Source organism: Dermacentor andersoni, chromosome 7 (genome assembly GCF_023375885.2).
Source record: "Dermacentor andersoni chromosome 7, qqDerAnde1_hic_scaffold, whole genome shotgun sequence".
In the NCBI taxonomy this organism is placed as follows: domain Eukaryota; kingdom Metazoa; phylum Arthropoda; class Arachnida; order Ixodida; family Ixodidae; genus Dermacentor; species Dermacentor andersoni.
The window spans coordinates 36444302-36470296 of NC_092820.1; the positions used below are offsets into that span (position 1 = coordinate 36444302).

A 25995-nucleotide genomic window follows, 5' to 3' on the forward strand; every position below is an offset into this window, starting at 1 on the left:
CGAAAATGGCTCTACTTAAATGAAGGACGACGCAACGAGCTAAGGAAAGAAGAATGATGGGTGTAACGTTAAAGAATAAGAAAATAGCAGATTGGGTACTGGAACAAACGCGAGCTAATGACATCTTAGTTGAAATTAAGAAAAAGAAATGGGCATGGGCAGGACATGTTATGTGGAGGGAAGATAACCGATGGCCATTAACGGTTACGGACTGGATTCCAAGGGAAGAGAAACGTAGCAGGGAGCTGCAGAAAATTAGGTGGGCGAATGAGATTAAGAAGTTTGCAGGGACAACACGGCCACAATTAGTACATCACCGGGGTAGATGGAGACGTATGGGAGATGCCTTTGCCCTGCAATGGGCGTAACCAGGCTGAAAGAGGGACAACTAGCAGTAAATCTGGTCCATACGATCTGACGTTGCGCCGAGAAAGAATGTTCTCATGTAGAACAAACATTATGGTTGGGCGATCTGATTGTCCTGAAGTCAAGTGATCTATGATTTGACCAGAGAGGGTCGTCCTTTCGCTGCTCAGTAACAATGTTGCGAAAGTCTGAAATAGCTAGAAGGCAAGTACCGGAATACTATTCATCGTTGTCAGAAGGATCTAGAGGATGACGAGACAAGCAGGCGGCGTCCACATGTAAGCAGCCGATGCGAACCGGCGATGTCCAAGGACTCGAAGAGACCTCAATTACACTTTTGGTTAGCATCTTGTTCACTTCAGCTTCGATAGCGCAGCGTTCTGTGTGAAGTACACGATAAGGTAGTCGGCGGATGGAACCAGCATCACTGGCCTCAATCTTATGGGTCGCAACAGAAGTCTGTCCTAGCGGGCGATCCTCAAAGTCAAAAACGGCGTGATAAGGTACCAGGATGTGACAAAGACCCGCAGCCTGTCCAGGAAGGAAGCATCGAGCGATCATATTCAAAAATATGCCGAGATCGGACGTTGCGAATTTGATTGGACATCAAGCAGGTAGTTGCAGACGAGCGCGGAACATCTAATACAGAGATGATGGAATCTTTGATGGGATAAGCGTGGCCTGACGACATGTATTATGGGATAACTTGCGGAAATAAAACAAAATTTATTCAGGAAAAAATACGTTATCGGCGATAATCACAGCGGTATAAGGAAGGGAAACTGTGAATAGCAGGAGGACATTTACATTGGGAGTCAGCACATAGTCACCCTAAGCAAATGATGGGAAGCCCGCTTAAGGCATATACGTGGAGGTTTTAGGCGGCGACGGCGCGAAGCATACATCACATGTATGCTTTATATACCACATTGTCAAAGCATGCGGCATGGCCATTCGAGGTCTTGCTGTGGCATTGGCATGTTTTACTTCCTCATTTTAGTGGCAAAAGCATCGAGTGAAATTTACGATTGTTCCGGGGCACTTCCGTGTCGCTTCCTAAGACCACTGGAGATGACACTGAAAATAAATCAGGACAATATGGAAGAGAAATATACAGTACAAAATTCACGCGTTTCATTATAGATGAAATATCAGAGCATAAGTTTAGCTGCAACTTGAGCTACTGAAGTGTGTGGAATAGTTAGAATTATTTAGAAGTATCTGATTACCACGCACCAACGCACACAATCGTACACCCTTAAAATAAAGGTAGTCGCAAGCGACTTTTTTGGGGTGTATCTGCTCGTCGCACATATGATGACCTTTTGGGTGGTAACACGTACTCTCTTGGAAAAAAAGTCTAGGTGACTCCCTCAGTACCGGTGACTCTCCCGCAAGAACTACGTACTGAGGTGTATGTATTACTCCCAAAGCAGAAGTTGATGTGACTACCTCCGTGCTCCATGCAAGTACCCCTTGGTAGTCAGTGGTACCCTTTGGAATGGCAACAATGACCCTTCCTAGGGTAGTCATCTGAAGACTGACAATGGTGGTGTACATGATTACCATCACAACAGTTGGTGAAACTACCTCCTAGTACTTAACCAGACCCTTTGCAGCAACTACTGTGACCTCTGCCTGGGTAGTCAATAGACTATCTCTACGCTAAGATAGAAGCTCACAACACGATAGATTTTAGTTTGCATGTGCAGCAAATGCTTAGTTATTCAGCCACTATTATATGTTATGATAAACTGCAATACTATAAACAAAAAAAAACACTCAGCACATAGCACTTCAGTGAGTGAAACATGAAGAGCAAATATTTCACTACTATCACTGTATTAGCCTCGAAAGCATCGACAGACTATACCTGGCAAAAACAGAAGACAACAGTCTGATTTGCTAAATTGGAATCAATGGCCAACCTTGAGAAACACTATGCTTCAGTTTACAAGGCATACTAAACAGCTGCAATATGTCCAAACTTATGAGGTAATGTAGCATTTCAGGCATTTGAACAAGGATTTAATCCTTTGCCACGACAAAGGGCTCATTTATTTCAATATGCCTGGAGGCATACATAGACAGAGGAATATAAATTTCAATATTGATATTAAGCAACAAATTTACAATCTCACCAAATCAAAGCAATCATACAGCATCGATGCTATTGGAAGAAAATAAATATGCCTAAAGACGAGATAAATGCAAAATCGGACATTATAAATAGCGCCAGTTCAATATACCCGTGGTGCCTGCATAGTAAGTACATCCCATAACGTTTCAAATGTGCAACTTCTTGGCCATCATTTCATCCAATTTGTCAATAAAGACTGTTGTCTCACCTCCTAAATGTTTCCGTTAGCACTGCCTCCATGTTTGCGTCAAATGCTGCCTGCTCCGGTTAAGATCTGAAAGAACAGCACAACTGTTAAAACTTTGTGAACATTTCATTCAATAAGAATATGAACACATCACAGTAACCTTTAGCAAGAGCACATATAGTAATCACAAGGAACACTTATTTCTTACAAGCAGAGAATCCAGTTTACAGCAGGAAGAGAGGAGCCTGAGAATAGCTATAATGCATCCGTTGGTGCTCTCTTTGAACGAACCACAAATGGCCTTGCCATCAGGGCATATCACAAGCCCACACATATGGATACACACTAGACAGAACATATTTAAATAAGTATAAGGATATAAGTATAAGCTCATTTTCCAGATTCAACTGGAGGGTAGGATTTTAGCAAAAAGCTGCCTGCACAGCTTGACTGTGTCCAGAAAACCCCTACAAGCAGTAGCACACGAGTGGTCCAGGAAATCTTCAACAGACACACATAGAACAGTCACATTCAATAAAGAGAAACATTCACTATTTATGCATACAGTCTAAAAATATTTGCACAAAATTTAAACAATAAAATCGAAACGCTGAAATGGTCACACTTATGTTCAGAAATAATAAAAGTAATAACCAAGCAAACATGCGGCATCTACTAGCAAAGCCCTAAAATCACATTTCAACAAAATATTTCCGCAGCTCAGCTTTGGTATACCCTTTTGTATGTTTATACGTGTTTAGAACATGGGGCAGGTTATAAGACAACATTTGTAATTTATAATTAGCGCACAAATATGGTATACGTATTCCATGTATTAATAGGTCTTGTGTGCATGTTAGCACGACGTATGTCCAAAGATGCCAGAGCAGAATAAAAATCGGCAGTGGATGCCTTTGAAAAATAAATTTTTTGTAACAACTTAAAGTTATAGAAACGATTGAAGGCGGACAATGTTATGTGCTTCAAAAGCACACTTGGAGGTAGTTTATTATCAACATTAGCGATTATTCGAACAATTTTCTTTTGCAATACGAGAACCTTATTTGTTTGTTTTGGTCACTGTGGCCCATACTAAACTGCAGTAGTTAAGGCGAGAATGTACATGGCTTCACTTTGCTGTAAGTAATTTGAGACAACAGCTCTCTTCCAATAATGGGGCTCACTGCTGTGAACTTATAGCATAATGCCCTCCAATGTCACATTTTCACATGAAATCTACAGAATGTTTCTATAATACATGAATGAAATGCAAGCTGCGATTCTATGGGGGAATGACACTGAGCTAATGTCTACTAAACAATCTGTGCAAGTGTGAATGACAGCATCATTACCAGGACTACCCTGCTGCTTTGCAAGGAGTCACTCCATCTCATAACTTCAAAAGCGGGTAGCGCGCATCACAGAGATCAGACAAAGTTCCATATAAGGGCCACAATTATGTAGTATTGTTTATTGATCAAATAATGCTGACTATGTTCTGTCAAGTTAACAATGCCACAGAAAACAGCTAATTATAATGGCTGCCGGCAACTCAGTGCTGTGACATACCACGTCTAGCGACTGCCTCATAACACATGATCCTTATGTAATACTCTAAGGGCACTTTGCTTCTGCAGCAAGCACTTAAAGCTTTAGAGTACTGCAATGCACTTGCAAAGCAGAGTTATTTCCCCATAGTGGGATCAAGACCACATAATAAAAAGGGCGCCACAGGTACAGCGTAGATGAAGTGTATTCTGCAGTACTATATAAGTGCTGAAGCTTCCTTCTTAGTACTGCTGAGTGATTTTCATGCTGCCTAGTTCCTGTTTCGTGGTCTCACAAAGATTGTGGAATGATCAACACATTGCGACTAGATCCGCTGAAGTTATACATTCACATTCATTGTAACCACTTTATTTGTTTAACCCTTTAATGACCACGCATATAAATACAAAACAAATTATTTTATACCTAAATGTGCAAAAGACATTGAGGATAAGCATAATCAACGAAAATAAAGGATATTTTGTAGAAACTCCTTTAGTAGTATGGGGGAAGCAGTGGGCTGCTCCCCAAGCGACATATGGCTGCGTTTGGAATCTGTACAGAGAGCTTTTTGCATATGTGTACTATAGGTGTACATTTCTGCGCATTGTGTGTCTGAGGTCACAACAGCAGGAGATCTGGCACTGGTCTGTCTCCTCTGACCGTGCTTTCCAAAGAAAACGAGTCCCATGTCTTTTTTTTTTTCCATCCTGTGTTCCTGCTCTAAACCGACAAATGACACTTGCTGCCAGTCATTCAGTGCTGGCTCAATACATTTAACAAGAAACTTCTTACCCAATGCCAAAAATCAGCAAGAAAAATTCATATTTTTGGTATGCTGTATGTAGAACTCATCAATGAAGGGTTAAAACAACTGAAGTGTCAGAGCAACATAGCCACACACTTTTCACTACATCTTAGCATGTATATCATTATACATTACAGTACGAATGCTGTATTACTAGTCCATAAATGCATCTACCACTACATCTTGAACTAATGTTTCACTCTAGGTTCAAGGTGGCGATGCGATATGATATTTTGCTTCTTTGATCACCTACAAAATCTCTGATGACAGCATTGCAGATATAGTTACTATAGCCGGATTGCATGTTTGCATTTGTTAAAGAAAAAATGTAAATAAAACGAACAAGTACATCAAGAGAAGCAACTAAATGTTTCAACTAAGCCACATAAAGAAAGGAGAGTCTGTTTATCTAATGAAATATGCATGCAATCTTGCAGCTGATCAACTGTCTTCAAAATCCAGATTTTCTGCATGTGTCACAATTTCGCTTGCCTTTCTTACTTTCACTTCTGCATCGACTTCAGGGCATCCTGGTGGCATTGACTTCCGCATGTTTTTGTACTTGTTTCTTAGGCACATATACCATGAGAACTGGAATGAAATGAAAGCAATTGACTTTACATACCTAATAAACAGTCCAATGACTTACAGTTTTCAGGTTTTGAAAGAAACTGCAAACACAGTACAGTTAAACATGGAGTTGCCCTAACCGTAGCTTGCTTTTTGCACTGTTTCCTTCACATTCCAAAATGTACCAAGTGAGCTATTTTAGCACAACTTTCAACAAAATATCTTAGAATTACTTTCAGTAATGGTGTTGGTCAAAACTTTATTGCATGAAAACGGCTACAGGTACAAAAATGTATTATTTAACCAAATACATATTTAGCTGAGCATGCAAATAATTTTACAAGAGGTGGCCATATGCATGCCAGATGCAGAGGTGCTGTTAATGTCTTCATATTTAGTTAAGCTGCAAAGCTTTAAAAGCACCACATCTCTACTCCATCACAAGCACACAGACCTGAACAGCTGCAAGCAAGGATGGCTATAAACTTTACAAAGTACTAAGAAAGGCTTTGATAGCATGCTTAACGTAAAAAAATAGGGGGTTTTATGCGCCAAAACCACGATCTGATTAAAAGGCATGACGTAGTGGGGCACTCCAGAAATTCGGATCACCTGGGGTCCTTTAACGTACACCTAAATCTAAGTACACGGGTGTTTTTGCATTATGCCCCCATCGAAATACGGCTGCCTTGGCCAGGATATGCTTAACATCTAAAAGTGCAGAAGAAATAAAAAAAAGTTATAAGAAAATGCTCTTACATGGCCAAGGTGCAATGTGTCCCTCAGTGCTGGGTACCGGTTTACGAGGCTCCTTGCAGCAACATTGCACAATTTATTTGGGTACCTGATGTTTAAAAAAGCATGCATCAACCTTCGACATCAAACAATACGCAAAAAACAATATGCAAGAGCACTGTAGGGCAACCATTTCCGTGAAATAATATCAAACAGTTGAACTGTGAGTCATCAGATGGGAGAATTTAAGTAAACTGCACCATGAAAGCATTAGGTGCGTGACAAGACCGAGGTTAGAGAATTGATCAGATGGATTTGACACAGGAACGGGGTAATATTTAATCCTTTTGTCCTGCAATAGCCACGATAAACTGATAATCATGACCAGAGTTCACAAACTCTTAAAATACTTTCACCAAACAAGATGTTATAAAGGTTTTAATTAATATTTCAAATTAGCTTATTACTAAAACATGCACACAAGGGAAAATTAGCCATGAATACAAACTTGAAGGAACATCTATAGGAATTCACCAGGGCAGCTTATTAAGCTAGTTGTTGATCCATCATCGTGAGTGTACAGTGCAAAGGTTAAACGAGGACAGACACAAGCACTGACTACCAATGGAGGTTTTATTGCTGAATACACACAATACTGATATAGCTATCTGAAAAATGACTACTAAAAGGAGAACAAAGCAGACCATCAAGAGGCACACGAAGAAATGTAGAGTTGCATAAAAAATGCTGGCCGTAGGTTTGACTTCCCAGAAACTTAAGCTCTCTTTCTGATAAGGCAATGGATAGCTTGCTGATGCATGCACTCTGCTCCCATGCCAATTGTGCTACTTCAAGTATGATATGGGTAAGACCATGCCTTTGCTTGTGAATAACTGACGTTCTTTCAAACCAAGGAGTGCAGCCACGCATGCTAGTATGATTTGCCAAAAAACTTTCTCTGCCATTGCGCACATTATATGCATGTTCGTACAACCTCTCATGAAGGCATCTGGCAGTCTGCCCCATATAACAAGCGCCGCATGAAAGAGAAATTTCGTACACAAACTTTTATGTGGAGTCAACATGCCAAATTTTGCGCTTGACCTTGCAGATGCCTTTCTGACTGCCCTATCAGAAAAAGAGCTACAGTTTTTCTGGAAGTCACGTGAACGGCCTGTATTTGTGATGCAATCTTACATTTTTTTTTGTATCTCGATTTCCAGCGTAGTTCATTTTTTGCCCACTCGTCTGCTTTCCTTGTTCTATCTTCAGAAATTAATGTTTTTCAGATAGCTCTTTCACTTGCTTGTGTAAATTCGGCACATTGAATAATAACATCTCAGTTGACAGTCGGCACTTCTGTCAATGTACCGTTTACCTTTGTGGTGTACACTACCTATAGGAACTGTAACCAGCAGCTAAAGAAGCTTTATTCAACGCGTCATTCTAGCGCCCTCGCCCACTCATTAACCCAAGACTCATGGCAAGGAAACCACGGAGGATATTGCTCCATTGAAGCATGACATAAATTATGGCTGAGTGTTAACCTTTCTGTAGCTTTCATGACTGTTTTTTTGTGAAGAGTAATGGAAGTAGAAGAAATGCTGCTGGTGGTAACCGAACCCACAAATTTGACATGACGCATGCAGCGCTGCACCAATTCATCTAGCCATGACTGTCTTTCCCTCCTGGTAGCCAAACCCCCCATATTTCATATGAAACACGCAGCACTGTACGAATTCATCTAGCCACAACTGTCTTTCCATCCAATTCTCTTGGTATTTGTATACCCGCATAAAATGCAGCGCTGGTAGTGTTAGGGTTCGTGTTGTTAGCCAGAATAAAGAAAATGGGCTCAGGGCTGCAATGTCGACATTGCCATTGAATATTTAAATTTCGAGGTCATGAGTGAACTGTAATTCAGAACTAGTCGACGATGTATCAGTGATAAAAACATTTCGAACCAACAATGCCATATACACTGCTAAACACTTAAAAAGGCACTACACAATTTGGACATTGTTCACTGCCCCAATGCAAAGCTTTAGGAAAACATTTTTTTTCCCTCGGTTATCGAGAGTTTTCAAGGGGAACTATGCAGCAACTAAGTTATAATCATGAATAAGACAACAAAAACTTGTTTTGATTATAGACACCTCCCGCTTGCCTTAGTGACATAACCGCATGAGAATGGAGGGTAATATGCTTTCTAATTAACATTGTGCTTACCATTCATATTGCAATACAAGGTTGGGAAAAATGCGTGGCTGAACATAATTGAGACATTTACTGTGGAATGAATGCTCATTAAGTACATTCTATCCCAACTTTATTTACATCTGGCATAGGTTGGCAAGCTGGTGCATGAGTCGACTCACTCAGACTGATCTCGAAAGTGAGTCTCAGTGAGTCCGACTGAGTCGAATTTCTGTAGGTCTTAGCCAGAATGAACCTGGCTGAATAGAATTTTGGTGAGTGTGAGTGAGTTCTCATTATTTTACTGAGCAATGCATCCAGTTAATTGTTGCGACTTACATTGTCCGAGATGACGAATTGTAGGCAATCCATTCAATTTTCTTTTGAAATTTGTCAGGCACGCCTCCTGATGTAATATTTCAGAGGTGTGCAGCAATGTCAATGGGCATCGGAGGCAGTGTGTACGTTGACAATTCCTTGTGCCTTCCCTGTCCGTTGACAATTCCCTGTCCTTTGACTGCATTCTCCACATGTCCAGCTGCGCTACCAGACATCATTAAAAAGAGAAGTATTCATTGAAATCAACAAAATCCAGTGCTAGAAAAACAAAAGATGTGGTATCACAGACTATCACTTCACATGCTCAAATTTACCTACTATATAGTTAGTGACGAGTATAAGAATACAGGAAGGGCTCTTGATAAATATGGGAACATTTGCCATGGCAAATGGAGCCCATTGCAGTTCAAGGATAATGATATACGAACAGCAAAAATCACTGACTGAGACAACTGACTCATTACAGCATGAATGGGCTGTTAAAGCCAAATTTAAAGAGGAATCTTATCACCCCCTATACAGATACCTCCTTACCAACACACCATGATCTCTCTCGCCCTTTTCGCATTGGTACCATGCACAAGGAAGACTCACTATTGGTCCCTTCACAGACATTGCTATCATGAGCAACAAGCTCCCCCACCAAGGTGAAATAAGCAACCATAGTGACGCACCTGCAAACATTCCTTCTGAGGAAAAATTGTTGCTAGCTACATCGTCTACAGAGTTATTGCTTTGTGAAGGACAAATACTGGGCCATAAAGTGCCAAGTCCAGACTAGCATTGTCTTGGGACCAGAAAGAGAGAACAAAAGCAGGGCAGATAAAGGCCAAGGATGATTTGATAGAACAAAAATATACTAGAACATTCTGGTTCTCAAATACACAAACTAGACCGCTTGTGTTTATCCAAACATTATTAACTCTCTATCACATTTCTCGTGGCTAATGAATTAATATTTCACTGAATGTATTTTTTCTGACAACTTCTAGGTGTCTTTGCTTATCAGCTTTTTTTGTGAAACATGGCTATTATTTCAAACAGGAAGTCAAATTTTGCCTCAGCATTACATAAATCTGAGCTACTGAGATGGATACAAATGTCAAGGTCGGATAAGACTTTGAAAGGTGATACGGAAGGATTGAGGAGTCACAAACATGATCGTGCTTCTTAAGCTCTTCATATATCATCAGTTATATTTGGGCTGTCTAGAGTGCACAAAATTTTTAAAAAAATATTTTGCAGCTCTTTGTTTTTATGTTTTCATAAATACACCTCATTTGTCATATCTATTAGTAGCAGAGCATTCCAATATTTAACAAGGACAGTGGTATGCTATAAAAGTGGAACTAGGACTATATAGATACATAAAAATATTAGGGGGAAAAACGTTTTATTTTTACATAGTGGAATTGCCCCTATGGCATGCATTTATTTGTTTACTAAATTCCCATGAGCTTATTCCCCAAAGTTAAGATACAACTAGGGGCAGAAAAAAGCTTTAGGACAGGAATGAGTGTCACTTGCTACTACTTTATTGAATGCAAACAGGATCATATTTATAGGTGAAGGTCGCCATGTGCGCACATACGTTCGCACGCAATACTCAAACAAGTTTGCATTATTATTCAGTCATACAGTGCAGAAACTGTCGTTTTGTTCAGTTCAAGCCACAGATGTATCACTGACATCGACATCACATTTCATGTTGATGAAACAGGCCTCCATTAATTCCCCTGCAAACAATCTTTGCTTTTACCAAGAATGCGGATATGGAAAAGATATGGCTCACACGTGCGGTAATTGCAGTGCATAGGCAAGTGTGCATTAATCTTATTCCTGGCAGACAGCTCATGTTCCCTTGCCAAATCGTTGATGCAACAGCCTGTCTGGCTGATATGCACCCTGCCGGAATTAAGTGGAATTTCGTACACCATACCGACCGCGCAAGTCACATATGGCCTTGTATGATTTTTACCACAAAGGGTCCGCTATCTGTGGGTCTGAGATGCGTGGGCACAGGCCAGTAAGCTTCCGTGGAGCCAAGAAAATAACAGGTACTTTGTACCTGTTGGCTACTTTCTTTAAATCGTGGGCCACTTCAAGCGTGTATGGAACAACATGCGGCCTTTTCTCCACTAGTGGCTCGCCTCCTTAAATCATGGGTTTGCGGAACTGCAATATTTCTATCTCAGCTATTAATGAGCCAATTTGAAAATTTTTGCAATAGGATGCTCCCAAGAGGGCACCTAACAACTTCCAGCGTATAATTCAATTAGCTGTGTGGCCTGGTGAGGGGCTCTTTAAAGTACTGCTCAAATACCGGTATTATAGCTTTCCAGCATACGACAGGTTTTAATGTTATACAGAGTTAATGCATGAGTACAGATTAAATAAGATCGGGTGCATACGGCTTTTTTGGTGCCTCTGATGCTTCGGAGTCGCTTGGGGAGACAACCAAGTTAATCAATGCTCCATCACACACCGTCGTGCTTTCACCCATGTCGACGTAGCGCTGTAACCGGTCGTTGGAAGATCTGAAAGCACACCCAGATGGTTTATCAATAGTTTTGCACACTAGAAGTGAAGCTGTGGACACTGAACAGGCATTGACTAATTAAACAGCCTTTTTTCGTGGTTGCTGTACTGTCCCGAACAGGTTTGTTATTTAGAGCCATCACAGCACAGCACATCACTAATCCTGCTGCCCATATGTGAGCTAAGTACAGGACGCATTAAGCTAAAAAGGCTAAGCTTATTTGTGCAATGTCAGCAACCATCAGTGTATAAGAACAGATGATTTCACAAAGATAGAACCATATTGCTGATTGCCCAAGGTTTTTATAGTCCTATTGCTGAAAATGCCAGCAATTTTTTTCCTCAGTTGGTTCAATTTAACTTCATTGCTGCGCGAATGTTGCAGTGCACAAATGACAAAGATTGAACAGGCAAACAACAAGTCTGTTTTCCTCGTCTTGCCTGTTTTATTAGTTAAACGCTGCAGAAATTTGCAGAATATGGCACACTGCGACCAGTTATGCTAACTAAAGCACCATTACATTCACTGAAGCTCTTACTACTCCCTCTCCTACCAGATAGGGAAGCGATTGCACACCTGACGTCAATATCAGTAGTAAACCAACTGCACAAGTTTTCAGAAGATGGAAGTCCTGAAAAGCCTAGTTTCCTTGCGGCTGCTCGACACGGCAATAATTATAGTTGAACAACGTTGTGTTCGTACGGGCAAGTATGCGCTACACTTCTCAATTTAAGGTCAAGTGCATAGGCTGCGACGAAACAAAAATATTAGTAGTTGGCAGCACAGTGAAGTGACACAGAGCGATTTCGTAACACTCGATCTGTCAGTTCAACGCGCGGCAACCGAACAGTTATTAATCGTGCTCGACATTTCCGCTACGCATACTGTAGCTACTTTGCCCATATGAACCAAACAATGACCAAATCCTTTTTGCGCTCCATAACGCGCAGTACATTTACGCTCACCTGTATTAGAAGGTCGTTGCCTGTCATCAGGTGCACGAACCCTCCCGTCCGCAAGTTTCGTGGAGGTCGGCGAGTTTCCGGACGCCTGTGAGCTTCACGATTTTCTTTGATGGCCCCTGCGAAACGAGGCAAGCCGCTTCTTCCGCACCAGTCGGCGAGCGTTCAGTTGAAGCCGGATGGGACGACATGCTGCCACCGCTGTCAGGTTTGACAGGCGCAACGCAAGCAAGAGAGGAATGCCACTCGCGTTTAGATACTCGTTCACCACCGTAGATTGCAAGGTGCCGTGAGAGCCATCCCCGCGCTTCTCAAAGTTGCGAATCCAAAGTCGAAGTAAATACGAAAGCCATAAGTCATGTGCTGGGTCCTGAATATTTCGCTGCGCGCGTTCGCAAAACATTTTTCGCTCACCGCTGCATAATCCTTGCTCAAATTTGGCAGAACGACCACATTTTGGTGTCTACTTCGTTAAGTATAACACTTAGCACAGTTAATTGCCTGATTTCTTTTTCAATGCAAACTTACCGGCACTCATGAAAATGCGAGCTACTGCGGCGACGGTGCAAGCATAAACTTGTATCGCCACCTGTCGACAGCTACAGAAAGCAGCATATCAGGGTGCGCTGCCGCGTGTTGCCTGCTCCTGGAACAGGCGACCGTCCAACGTAAGACGCTGCTTTTTAAAGCTGACGGCAGGCGGCGACACAGGTTTATGCTTGCGCCGTTACGGCAGCTGTTTGCAGCCTCATGGGTGCAGGCAAACTTGCGTTGCTTATTCTTACAAACAAGTAACTTAACTGTGCCAGGTGTAAAGTCGACGCCAAAATGTGATCGCTCTTCAAAATTTCAGCAAGAACAGAGCAGCGGTTTGCACGTTTTTTGCACAGGGGTTTGCAGAACAGTACACGAAGTTTGCACATTCCATCGTGGCCGCAATGAGTTTACAAACAGACCACAACGTTTTTAGATTCTAAATCTAAAACGTTGACAGACCACCACGACCCACAGAAGCCTTCGTACGAGGCAATATCCCTCTAAAGGGCACTGCTTCACAGAAGTGGTGCCTTTTCGGACTGTTACCTCAGATTTTCGCTTCTAAAATTCTAGAGGGAAACGAAGGCTGGGAGCTTTACCTCCCATTCAGAGAAGTTTTAGGCATGCTTTTGTCTGATGAGCTTCCCTTAGAGTCTCTTGTTTATATGGTGGGGAAAATTCAAGAATTTCTCCGTTCATTCGTTACCCGCTACCCAGAAGCCCGCATAATCCCTAAGTTACATTAGCTTGTGCACTACCCACGCATGATCTCTCTTTTCGGACCACTCAAACAAATCTGACGTATGAGGTTTAAGGCATCAAAGATGAAAAACTTCAAAAACATATGTAAAACACTTGCAGAGCTTCACCAACTTTCGCAAAGCTATGAATTCCGTGAGATTGTCTTCAACCAACGCCACACCATGCCAGGCCTGAATCCTGTGCGAAGATCTGTTTTACATACGTGCATTGAGGAGCACATGCCTGCAGGTAACGTATGGCAGGCAAAGTCAGTCACTATGCCGCAAATTACATATTATGTGGGAGACGTGCTTTTAATAGCCAAGGGAGACGAAATTGACTTATGCGGTTTTACGTGCCAAAACCACTTTCCGATTATGAGGCACTTGTAATGGAAGACTCCGGAAATTTCGACCACCTGGGGTTCTTTAATGTGCACGTAAATCTAAGTACACGGGTGTTTTCGCATTTCGCCGCATCGAAATGCGGCCGCCGTGGCCGGGATTCGATCCCGCGACCTCGTGCTCAGCAGCCCAACGCCATAGCCACTGAGCAACCACGACGGGTAAGGCAGACGACCCACAATTTGCACAGATTGCAGGTATTTTTGCGGCTCAGGATGAGGTTCTGTTCTTGTTAGACAAGATGGGACGTCTTGAATTCAGGAGACATCCATAAGCATTTAAGGTATCTAAGCGCAATGTAGTCTGTGCGGCGCAGCCAGAAGATGAGGTATTACTAGAGTTCCTCGATATTTATCTGGCAGGGAAAGTGGTACCCATAGGTGAATTAGTGTTGCTTCATAAAAAAATAGTAATATTTGCTTTGCTTGGTGTTATGAACTCTAAGTGGTGTACTTCACAGTTTGTGTTCTGTTGACATTGTGTCTATATTCGTGTTGTATTTTTTTCTTGTTTTTTCCATTCTGTGCATGGTCAATCAATATTCATGCACTCCCGCCCCCCCCCCCCCCTTACGGTATCTTTCTATACAAAATACATATTAATGTACAGTGTGTTGCATAATTATACCAACCAGTGTTATTGCTTGTGGAGTTTGGCGTTGTACCATCCTGCTTCAATTATTTCGTACTCCATAATTAAAAAAACAATTTGACTTTCTTGCTATGCTGATTATGCAGTAATGCAGCACTGCATGAAACACATTTTACTTTTTGCGGCTATAGAGTTGAACTCGGGTAGTTACATATTATGCTGTCTTCTTTGGTATAGCCAATCAGTTATTTGATTGAGTGAACCAACGAATCCACATTCGTTGCAACCTATAACATCATATGTGCTTTTCACCGACTCCCTTCAAGCACTATAAGAGTCATCCATTTCATGCGTCATTCCTGACTTCGTTTTGTGACTACCCTTGGAAAAAAAGGTAGTCAGCGACTGAAAAAAGAAAGTGGAGGTAGTCGTGACCCTCTTTTGAGTCTCTTTTTTTTTAAGAATGTGTATTTTTAGTAACTCGCCACGTCCGCAAGACATTGGCGTAATTCCTGGAAACCCGGAAGTAAAAAAGCGACGTCGCTTATGACATCACACACAAGAAGGTGTAGTGATATTTATTCGGCTAATTATCAGAAAACAGTTGCCTCCCATAGACGGAACATGTGCCCAGCAGAGCGAACATGATGGCACTTCCTCCTCTTTCACTTCTCCTTTTGCGGCGCTTACCTGCTCGCTCGCAACAGCTGTGTGCGCGCGCTAATTACATGCTCTGAAGTCAGCATTAAAGAAGACGCTTCGCGCACCGCTCCCTAGCGGGCTACGGCCTGCCTGATGGCAGCGCTGCGCTTCCTCCTCGAACTCCCTCGCTCATCGCCCGCATGTTGCGCCAGGGGAAAGCTTTACTTACGTTCGCTCACTTACCATCAACGCCGAGGTGCGAGTGCCACAAAAAGACATCTAAGGTAAAAATTATGGTCGCCTACCATTTTTTTCTCGCAATAGAAGAGAATGAGAACCGATTTGTTTTTTGTCTTCCTCGTCCCTTTCTCTACGACGCGCTCACCCGTCTTGAGTAAATTGTGTTCTCACAAATAGCCGCCCGATTCTTTTTATGCCATCTCCTTCTCGTGTTATTACTGTAAAGGGCAAAATGCAATGCTTAAACACAAAGCCAATATGTATCATATGGTCTACCAACAGTCTACCCAGTGTAGTTATCACTGCTTTGCGTAGCGCCTACGGCACCATAAAGGAGACTAGCATAGAAATAGCATACGCTCAAAGGCATGGTCAAAACACACACTGCAATGGTTACAACTATAAACCGAGGATTGGTACCTCCTTTTCAGAAAGTGAGACTGATGGCTTGCAAGTTGCGCACCTTTCCTCTGATTTTGAAATCTCATAGGACTCCAGAATCTTCCCGGTCATCCTTCTCGAAATGCTGTGCTCATTACTTTTCTGTCGAGAATGCTCTGTCATGCTAATAACGCGCATGCCGTTAGTGACTGGGAAGTACCGGGCTCTCATCGCTAAAGAAAGGAAATACGGGCAAGACAGATGACGACTATCGTTGTGTGGCAAATATACACTCCAAAGTGTGCAACAGTTTTTAGAGTGTAGTAATTGCAAGTCTCCTAGACATGAAATGCGCGAGAACGATGCCGGTGGGTGACGCAAATATTTTATAACAATAGCGCTTTGAACTTTTGAGGTTGCATTGCGTTGATCTTGCACGAGAATGCCGCTTTATGTTTTAGCTCCAACGCGAAGCGGTAAAATTCAGAGAAGGTTTTTTTTTTTTTTTTTTTTTTTTACGATTGACGCGGCCAATTCCAATACGCCTATTTTCTTTGTCGAGTTAAAATTATCACAACAAAAATAGTTCACCACACGTGCACATACCGCGACGGATGATGCATAGCGCTTGTTTAGGCACCCGAGTGGAACTTCCGCATACTTTAAGTAACGCTGCACTGAAAGGCCACAAGTTCGTTTCCTAAAAACCTCGTATGAGCTGACATCCCATAAATATAATAAAGAATGCGCTTTGAGCTCGTTCTCGAAATCGTTCCACAGCACGCCACAACAACCCTTTCAAGCAGCACTGCCCACCTCAAACATGCAAGAGAGGAGGAAAGGCACACAGTGCGCCCTTTCTTTCTCACTGGACGAAAAGGTCGATATACATCAAACATGTACACTTCTATAGGGGAGCATCTTGCGCCACTTAGGTGGCGTGTATACAGGCTCCACAGTGATCGTTCACACTCTCTGATGAGTCGTGTACATGCGAAGAAACTACTTGCCTGCCGAAATTCTACATTTCTGTTTTTAGTGAACAAGGTTTTCACAACGTGCTATGTAATGACAGAAACCTCCTAACCTAATATATACAATCTGTATATCGTCTTGTATTTATTGCGAAAGGGCTGTTCATAATTCTTAAATTATTTGACAACTATTCTCTATTGTAGTTCATTCGGTTCGCTTCTGGCGCTATTCAATTCGTATTTGATTCGATCTGAAAAATCAGTATTCGCACATGCCTACGTCAGTATTCACTCAGAGCGAGTACTGTCCGCAGTTTTGATATTGTTTTAGACTCCTATGTACACGCGCGACGAGACTTTATGATGTTGAACAAAGCTACCTACGCGTAAACACAGAGCCTGTCTTTTTTGTATACCGGTAGATCTTAAGGCAATACGTACAAAACGTCTAAACATGGGCATTTGATGCTTGCATTCCAATATGCTTACTATGGCGAAAGCCTTATGTGGCTTATACCCCAGTAGTTTGAATAACTCGGCTTTTTCTACAGAAAGTCATGTGACCTCGACTCGCGCAGAGGATGAAGAATTTTATTCATTCACTCAAGAAAATGAAAGCAAGACAACAAACTATACAGGAGGAGGTCCCAACGCATGGAGCTGTATGGGGTCCTCCTGTTCTAATGAAACAGAGCGAAACAAATTATGGGAAAGCAAATGCAGCGAAGATGTAGAATTCTTAACATGTGCTAAATAAAGAAAACTAGTGAACCTAAAACATGCTATAACGCTTTTGAAAATTTATTTTTGTACTAAGTAATAACAAATCAGGTTAAGCAAAATCTAGCACAGAGGTACAGTTGTTACAAGTACTAATGCAAGAAAACAAGTTTCCTGACATATGGTGAAAGGTTAGACAGAAGTAATGTTTGACACGTACATGAAGCAAAGAAAGCATTCTAAATTACAAGAGAGCAGTCACAAGTTCAGTAAATATGACAAAGAATGGTTTTTAAAACTTCAATGCTATTTAAGACAGCTTCATGACAGTTGGAATACACTTACAGAAGGACATCACTGTCAACGCAGAAGTGACCTGTCCATAATTATTCTAATTTTCGACAATAACAATTTGTTGGCTGATGCAGATCGAGTTTTATTGCGATTAGCAAGTTGTTCGCTGTTTAAAATTAATGGAAGAATGCTTGAGTGAAGCGAATTGTCAACATGGATTCCCATATTTATGTTAAAGTGTTTATGAATTGTGAGCATGCGATGTTCTTGCAAGAGCAGATGCACTACATCGCGGTGACTGGCAAATAATAATTCGTATGGCCAGGTTCTTAACGTATTGTAAAGGATCAATATGAGATCTATAGGTGTTGCTCCAAGACGCAATGCAGTAGGTGAAATGAGTGTCAATGAATGCATAATAAAGAGATAGCAATATTTTTTTAAATGCGAAGATAAATACCTCAGGGCATACAGGCGTATGGGATGGGGGTGAATAAGGATGATGAAATGAATGAAAAAAATTTGCGGATCTAATGAAGTCCAATGATGATCAATAATGTGGTCCCTGCGTCCACGCAGAGTAATCTGTAGGATTATGAGACGAACGTCCAGCTGCTGAGATGTGCCGGAGCCTCGGCGGCTTCAATGCAGGGCAAACTCGCAGCAGGTGGTGGATGTCGGCTTCAGCGTTTCGCGACTTGCAGAGTGGACACCCAGGGCGAGGATATAACTGGCGAAAGTGCGGCCACTTCCGAGTCACGGCAGAAGTGAGGGCAACCTTGACCTGGATCTTCCGAAGCGCAACCTCCTCTGCACGTGTAAGAGCGCCGGGGAGGGTTACCGCACACGGAGGATTGAGAGCATGGGGCGGCGCCGGAGGTGCTCCATTCTTCTTAAAAGGAGGGTGCCTCCACCAAGTCGAAAGAGCTGAGGCAGTCACGATGGACAGGTCACTAGACGGGTTGTAGAATCAGCACGGCTTTGGAAGCTTAGAATGTCGCGTGGGTTCCACTCGACAGATATTGACTGCGGGATGCGTGCCGCCAGAAGATGAATCTGTTGACATGTTTCAGGGCGGCAACTGGCGCGTCGCAGAATCCACCTCACCTGGGGGAAATCATTGCGGATGACGATGCGGGCTGTGGGGACCATGGGAATGGCGGCCACTGAGCACAACGCTTCTCGAACAGCAAGGAGCTCAGAAGGAGGAAGGCGGTTCTTGTATATGAAACCGAGACGTCTTATTAAAGGCAGGTGGGCAAGTGAAATAAAGTGCAGGGGTCGTTTCACAGTCCTGAATGCTTGCATCAGCGTAAAGCACGATGGAGCCAACCGGCAGGTGGCAGTCTTGAGCTATAATTCGGTTGCGAAGCGACGCTGCCACGAGTAAAAATGTCGGGTGACGTATATCAGTTGGCTTGTTATCGCTCAGCTGTGCGAAACTCCAGGGAGTAAAAACTGGCGATGGTGGTGATAGAAGAGAGTAGGCGAAGCATAAGCCCTGAGAGCACACGTTACGTTTGAAAGGCTGGCCTTAAGCCTGTGAGCATCACGTCGCTGCTGCACCAGTTCATCAAGTGTGGTCAGTTGTGCATTTTTTGGAGAGCCACGATCGGCGCTAAGCAGGGAAGGCAGGTGATTACCCTCATTGCCTCGCGATTAGCAGCTTCCAGGCGATGCCATTGTGCCCTCGTCAAATGCTGGAATTGGGCTTGTTAAACAAGCTGTGGTTTCACTACCGCCTTCACCAATTGTCGCGCAACATATGAGCGGGCGCCGCGCGTTTTAGGAGCAATGGGCCTTATCAGACTCAACGTCTGCATCGCCTGCTTTTTAGCACTGGAGAGCCAAGCAGTTCCGGTTGCCGACTCGTGGACCGTCGGACCCAGAGTTTTTATAGTTGAATATTTTTGATGTGCACTTCAGGCTAGATGAAGACGAATGTCTGTTGCAGAGAGTTTATGCCGGCCTCAGCGATTGGCGACTGAGATGTAAGCATATTTGCTGACGGAAAGCTTAAGGCCGACCAATGAAGTGTAAGTGGACGTACTATCTAAACCTCACTGAAGGGCCGCGGCTTCAGTCTGCAGGTCACGATGAGTGCTCCAAACCATGGTGTCATCATTGTGCAACAAGAACTTTATGTCGGGTACATCGTGTAAGCGCCGTCCAAGTGGGATGAAAGCAATATTGCATTATGTGGGCAACAATACGATTCTCTGGGATACGCCGCGAAGAGGCACAAATGAGTCGACGGCGTCACCACTGAGGCGAATTGCAAAGTGTCGGTCTTCAAGGAAAGATTTGACAAAATTTCGTACTCTAGGTGGAAAATGCGGCATGTCAATTGAAGCCAAGATGGCAGCATGACTGATGTTATCTTACGCCTTTTTGATGTCCATAGCGAGGACAGTACGGACAGTGTGGCTAGGAGTTGACAATAAAACTGAGGATGCCGAGTCAGTCAGCTCATCCTCAGTATCTATGGATGGTCGGAAGCCAATTTGAGCAGTGTGGTAGAAACCATGGTACTCTATCCCGTACGACAGTCCTGCGGCTAGCATTTTCTCAGCAAGCTTGCACAACGTTGACGTTAGGGAAATGGGTCGGAAGTGGCGAAGGTCGGTCGGCGGCATGCCTGGTTTCGGAATCGGAATCACAATAGCTGACTTCAGGGACAACGCTATCTAGCCATACCTTGTTGATGGTGTCGAGGAGTTGAGGCAGCACAGCCCAACGCAGGTTCTTGTAAGCCTCGTAAGGAATAAAGTCTAGACCGGGTGCTGTCTTGCGACTGGTACCTTCTATCGCTGCCAGCAACTCAGGCATGGTGAAAGATAGCATGATTTGTAGTCGAAAGTATGGACGTGCTCTTATAAGAATCCGAATGCCATATGCAATTTTTTGCTTTAGATGTGAAATATGGTTAATGTACTTTAAATTCATGCCAAGGACCACCCCCAAAATCTACAATGGTTAGAAGCTTTGATGTGATAATTATCGATAGTTATGGTGGGAATATGTGTGATCTAAATATTTGTGAAACGTGCACCTGCCGCTGCTCGCGCGTTCGTCGTCGTCTCCTTCCACAGGTGGCCCGAATATCACTCATCATGCGAAAAAAGACAAAATTAGTTAAGAGATAGTTAAGAAATCGAATTCATGACCTCCGGTGGGAGTCGAATCCTGGAAGTCGAACGCACGATCTTCGGTGGTAAGGCGAATTAAGGCACATATAATTATTGTAGGGTTATTTAGGGCACTCGAACCCACGACCTTTGGTGGGAGAAAAAATGTAATAAGGAGGAACAACGGATTCCAGTGAGAATATCTAGTAATGTAATGAAAGTCTCTTGAGCGCGCACGCTTTCAACATCACCCTCTTTGGCGTATGCCGGTGACTGACAATTTTTGCTTTGATAGCGACCACAACGTATTATGAAAAATGCCAGCAAGCAGAAGTTGCCTCTCAAGCAAGTTTTAAATACTAAACAGTCTCCATTTTCGCATGCTATACGTGCCACATTGAGCATCTCGGCTGGAGAATCCTGAAGCCGCTGCAACCACAGTCATGATGTATCACCTGCCGAAATATTTACGGTAAAGTCTTGTTCATTGTTGCTAGTGTAATGCACTGCACCAATGCTAACGACAAATAATGCTCAGTGTTGTAATTTTCACCGATGATTTTCGTCCATAAGCGAAGGAAAGCCAGGTACTCTTTACAAAGATGCAGAAAAGGATGGAGGGAATCTCTTATTTGAGGCAGACTTGTTACTATTACACATGTTGCGGCCCCAGCATTGAGCGAAGGCAGATTCAAACCGCTGGGAGACAGAACGTTGTTCAGATTACGTTTTAAGTTTAATTGCCTGTGTTGCCATCGATAGACGGTTATCTTCACGGAATCGCCCTCAACCTTATTCTTTTGTAGAACACTGTCCACAAATATGGAAGAATTTAGGCAATATTTGGAGCAAGTTTATTGTCCAAAATTGTATGTGTATACTGCATACTTCACTGCGCAACAGGGGTTTTCATCAACCACCCTAACAAAATCTACGAGCCAGCACTTTTCCACGACTCGGTTTAAAATATGATAGCCTCCTGTTCTAGCATTTTGTTCAGGGTCATCCCTTCAATTTGACGTTTACCTCTCCTGACATTGCAGTTTGGTACGCATATTTGTCTCCATAGAACAGAAAAAGCCCTCGGATTCAAGGGCTGTAAATATTGTGACTTAGCGTAGCTCAAGACCTTTCGTCGGAAGAAATTACATAATCTCTGGACTGTAGTGGACACCATGTCTGGCAGCGACAACACGTGTTTAGGAGAAGTTAGTGTAGTTCGCAATCCTCCCTTCTCTCTAATTTGTCGGGCCCTGAGGCCCTCTCTGTAGCGCGCACGGGGGAAGCCTTTGAAACGCGCGCCACAACGGCACTCGTCGCATGGAGCATGCGCACCGATCGCGTTATCGTAAGAACTCGCGCGGGGACTGCCGGGAATGGAGCTGCCCGATAAGAAGGCAGCGAAGACGGCACTCGGGGCTTTTTGCGGGGCGCGGGCCTGGGGAGGCGCTGGTGGGGCGTGGCCCGTCTAGGTTTCTGTCCGAGCGTGCTACAGAGCAGGGGGAAAAGCGTCTTTGTATTGTGTCTGCATGAAAGAGTGCTCTTGTTGTTCGCTTTTGGGACTACCTGCGCGCCTGGTTCGGTGCTTGCTTGCTTTCTGCGCTTTATGCATTCTGTTATCGCCCGAAAGATTGTGTTGGTTGATGGTTTGTAGCGGCCGTTCTTTGGTCGCTCCCTTTGGCTTGTATATTTCGTTGCTTCGGTGTTTTGCTGCTTGCTTCTTTGCTTTTGCTGCTTTTTGCTGCTTTGCTTATTTACTGCTTGCTTCTTTGCCTTGTTCTTTTCTGCTATTGGCCGCGAGGCTGCGGTAATTTTGAGTGGTACATTCTATCGTAAATTAAAGCGGTTCTTGTTCCTTGCGCCTTTCGTCCTTTGTCGTGCTGGTTGCGGCTCGCGGACCCCCTGAGCGAAGGCGAGGGGCCTTCAAATTAAATCGACTGTTTTTAAAATTCGTCTCATATTTTCATGTAGCACCCTTCGTTCATTATAGTGCGCAGCGAAGGAACAAACAAAATACCACCAGCTTTTTCCTGAGGAAAAACCAGGCCGGCTCTCAAAGAACGTTTAGTTGCCGCTGACGTGCATAAGAATGTGAGTCATTTTTCGAATCAGAAAGAATGTGTTCCATGTATTCCTGCTTTCCGTGAGATTTTGCTTTCTACTTTGCAAGCACTCGCTTACAATGAGAGATATATGTTTCGTGAAACACAAGCAGCCCCAAAACATTTGAGCATGCGGCGGTCTTCCATACCTACCGCGTGTTTGGACTACGGTCTTAGAAAATAGGGGCATGTGGAAAGAAGTGCAGCTGGTCGACATGAGCCAGTTTATCCAAATGAGTTTTGTTTTGACAAACTATTTGTTCAGATGAGCACAAAATTTGGCGCATTGGTTCTGATAAGGGACCAGAGGCAGCACAAGGGCCCAAGGGCAAGGAGGAAAACGAAATGACAATTACGTTGCCGTCAAGAAGGCTCTTTTGGGTCAATGCGGCAGCACGAGTAGTCGCGACCCTCTGTCTCACTCTCTCTCTCTCTCTCCATATATATATATATATATATATATATATATATATATATATATATATATATATATAGTGCGGCTGCTGGTGTTCTCCGAACAACTATCAGTTGCACTTCGCTCCTTGAAGAGGCAAGACATCTGCCAAGTGCGCTTCCTAAACAACACTTTCCACATTTATCTCGAATTTACCATTCAATTGCCACTGAGTTCCTTTTTAAGCAATCCCTCGAGTTGGTCCCTACCATGAATCTATTTCCCAATATGGAAAGGCGCATGCATGTTCCGAAAATGATTTAGATTTATTCTGCTTTCAGGCTCGCCACAGGCAACGACTTTTTCCCAACAGGAATCTGCGTTTGGAGTTTATCACTTTTTGTAAATGGTGCACAGCTCAAGATGCATCGTTTATCTTTTTTGTAGTGACACACCTTTGGCGGCAACCGAAAATTGCGCTCGTCAGAATGATCACAACAGGAGCCGTACCATCGCATTTGCAGCACAGTAGCAGTAAAGATCACCCTAGAAGCGCGAGCCGGCCGGTACCTAGCAGTGGGGCACACGCTTGATTAACTAACCGGAAATTACGCACATGCGAATTATGTGTTTATTTATTGCCGTATAATTCAGCCCTACTCTAGTGGTATAGCAGGAGTGAAAACCATAAGTTAGCATGCAGGCAAGTTCTCATCACTAGAAGAAAAACAAGCATTCTATGTATTCGAAGCGCACTCTTTTACAGTGAATATAAATCCATCTATTGCCAAGGATCAGATAGTAAAAGATAATGAATTCCGGTTTACTGCGCATGCAAAAATTTCAATTGAACGTGAATTGTTGCATGTTGCCATAGAGCACTGTTGCCTTGTTTTGCGATTTGAACGTTTTATTCTGTTTGGTCCCATAAGCAAGTAGTGGAACTATTTTCAGCATCTTTATTTCTTTAAATTTTTTGTCTATGATTACAGCAAAAAAAATGGATGTTGCACTGTTTTTTTTTGTGCAAGTATGTGCAGCAACAATAATACGTTGAAAAAAAGTCACATTCCAATATACAGTTGCAATAGCCACTGCTATTGCATTAGGCACACAGATGCACCTAGTTTATCAGTATAACAATGAATTGTTTCATTCTAACTTAGTATGCCGGCACACACCTGTATATCAGGGAGAACGCGGCTTAAAGACCCGCCGTGGTTGCTTAGCGGCTATGGTGTTGGGTTGCTAAGAACGAGGTCGCGGGATCGAATCATGGCCACGGCGGCCGCATTTCGATGGGGGCGAAATGCGAAAGCACCCGTGTACTTAGATTTAGGTGCACGTTAAAGAACCCCCGGTGGTCAAAATTTCCGGAGTCCTCCACTACGGCGTGCCTCATAATCGGAAAGTGGTTTTGGCACGTAAAACCCCATTTTTTTAAGGCGCGTGATAGTGAAAAAACAGAACGCTGCCGCTGAAAGGCCGTACACAATAAAGCTACAGAACTTGAAAATTCCCGTCAACTGCTATTTTATAATAATGACGGTGTATGAAATTTGCAGCGTGTGCACATATAACATAAATAATGAATCTTACTATGCGAAATCAGTGTACTGGATCATATAGGAATTTAGAATGTAACTTTTAGCACTGGGCCTGTATAGTTACCCAGGTTAATAAGCTATGGGCTTAATAACTGTTTTTCCATGCAGCCAAATAAATTCAACGAGAATGCATGCTAGAAATGCTGTGCCGCTCAAAACAGTTTCCTTGATAGTTTGTGCAATACCAATACGTCGAATACTGTTTATTCGCTGGCTCGTTTATCCTTCGCAGTGCTTTTGCCCAAATAAATACCGCACATTACTGTGCAGCAGCTAATTTTTAAAACAGCTTGTAACACCAGTGTAGTTCTCCACAATTCTATAAAACCGTGTTAGGTTCTGCAATCTTTTAATGCAAGATGGTACAATTTCTTCGAAAGTGCTTGAAAATCCTATTGGAGACAGTGCTTCAAAAAGGCAATCATGGCGTGTGACTTTTTAATGCTGCTCCAACTACTTGAGACGATGTTGCTACAAATTGTGGCAATTAAGGTTGCATTCGTCTACTGACATATTTTAAGGAATTGCAACAGTTTTGCACAGTCTGAAATATGCAGTGTCTTTCTTGACATTGCCGAGTGGAGGAGGAATAAACTTTATTAGTTGAAATGAGCCGACGGTAAAATCGTCCGAGGTGGGCGGCGTCCCTAGTCCAGGATGCCGTGGGCTTGAGCTGATAGCTTGGCCCTGCTCACCAGGCGATGCTGGTCTTCAGGGCTCGAGCTTATAAGTTTGGCCTCCCACTGCTCGACGGTTGGTCCGGTGATGGGCGGTGTCGATGGATTTTGTTGACATTCCCATACCATGTAGTAGAGGGTATTGGGCGTAGAGCAGAAGGCGCATTTGTGAG

At 43.1% G+C, this 25995-nt stretch overlaps 1 protein-coding gene and 1 long non-coding RNA gene across 4 annotated transcripts in view; both read right to left on the minus strand.

Annotated features, from left to right (window-relative positions):
• Nucleotides 1-25995, minus strand: part of LOC129385933 (uncharacterized) — a 164286-nt gene that overhangs the window by 125472 nt on the left and 12819 nt on the right. The gene's annotated exons all lie outside the window — the stretch shown is intronic.
• Nucleotides 6214-12846, minus strand: LOC129385935 (uncharacterized). The gene is made up of 4 exons (XR_008613407.2): nt 12394-12846; nt 11301-11426; nt 8890-9088; nt 6214-6463 (listed from the first exon to the last, which is right to left on the minus strand). It is a non-coding gene; the product is annotated as an uncharacterized lncRNA (long non-coding RNA).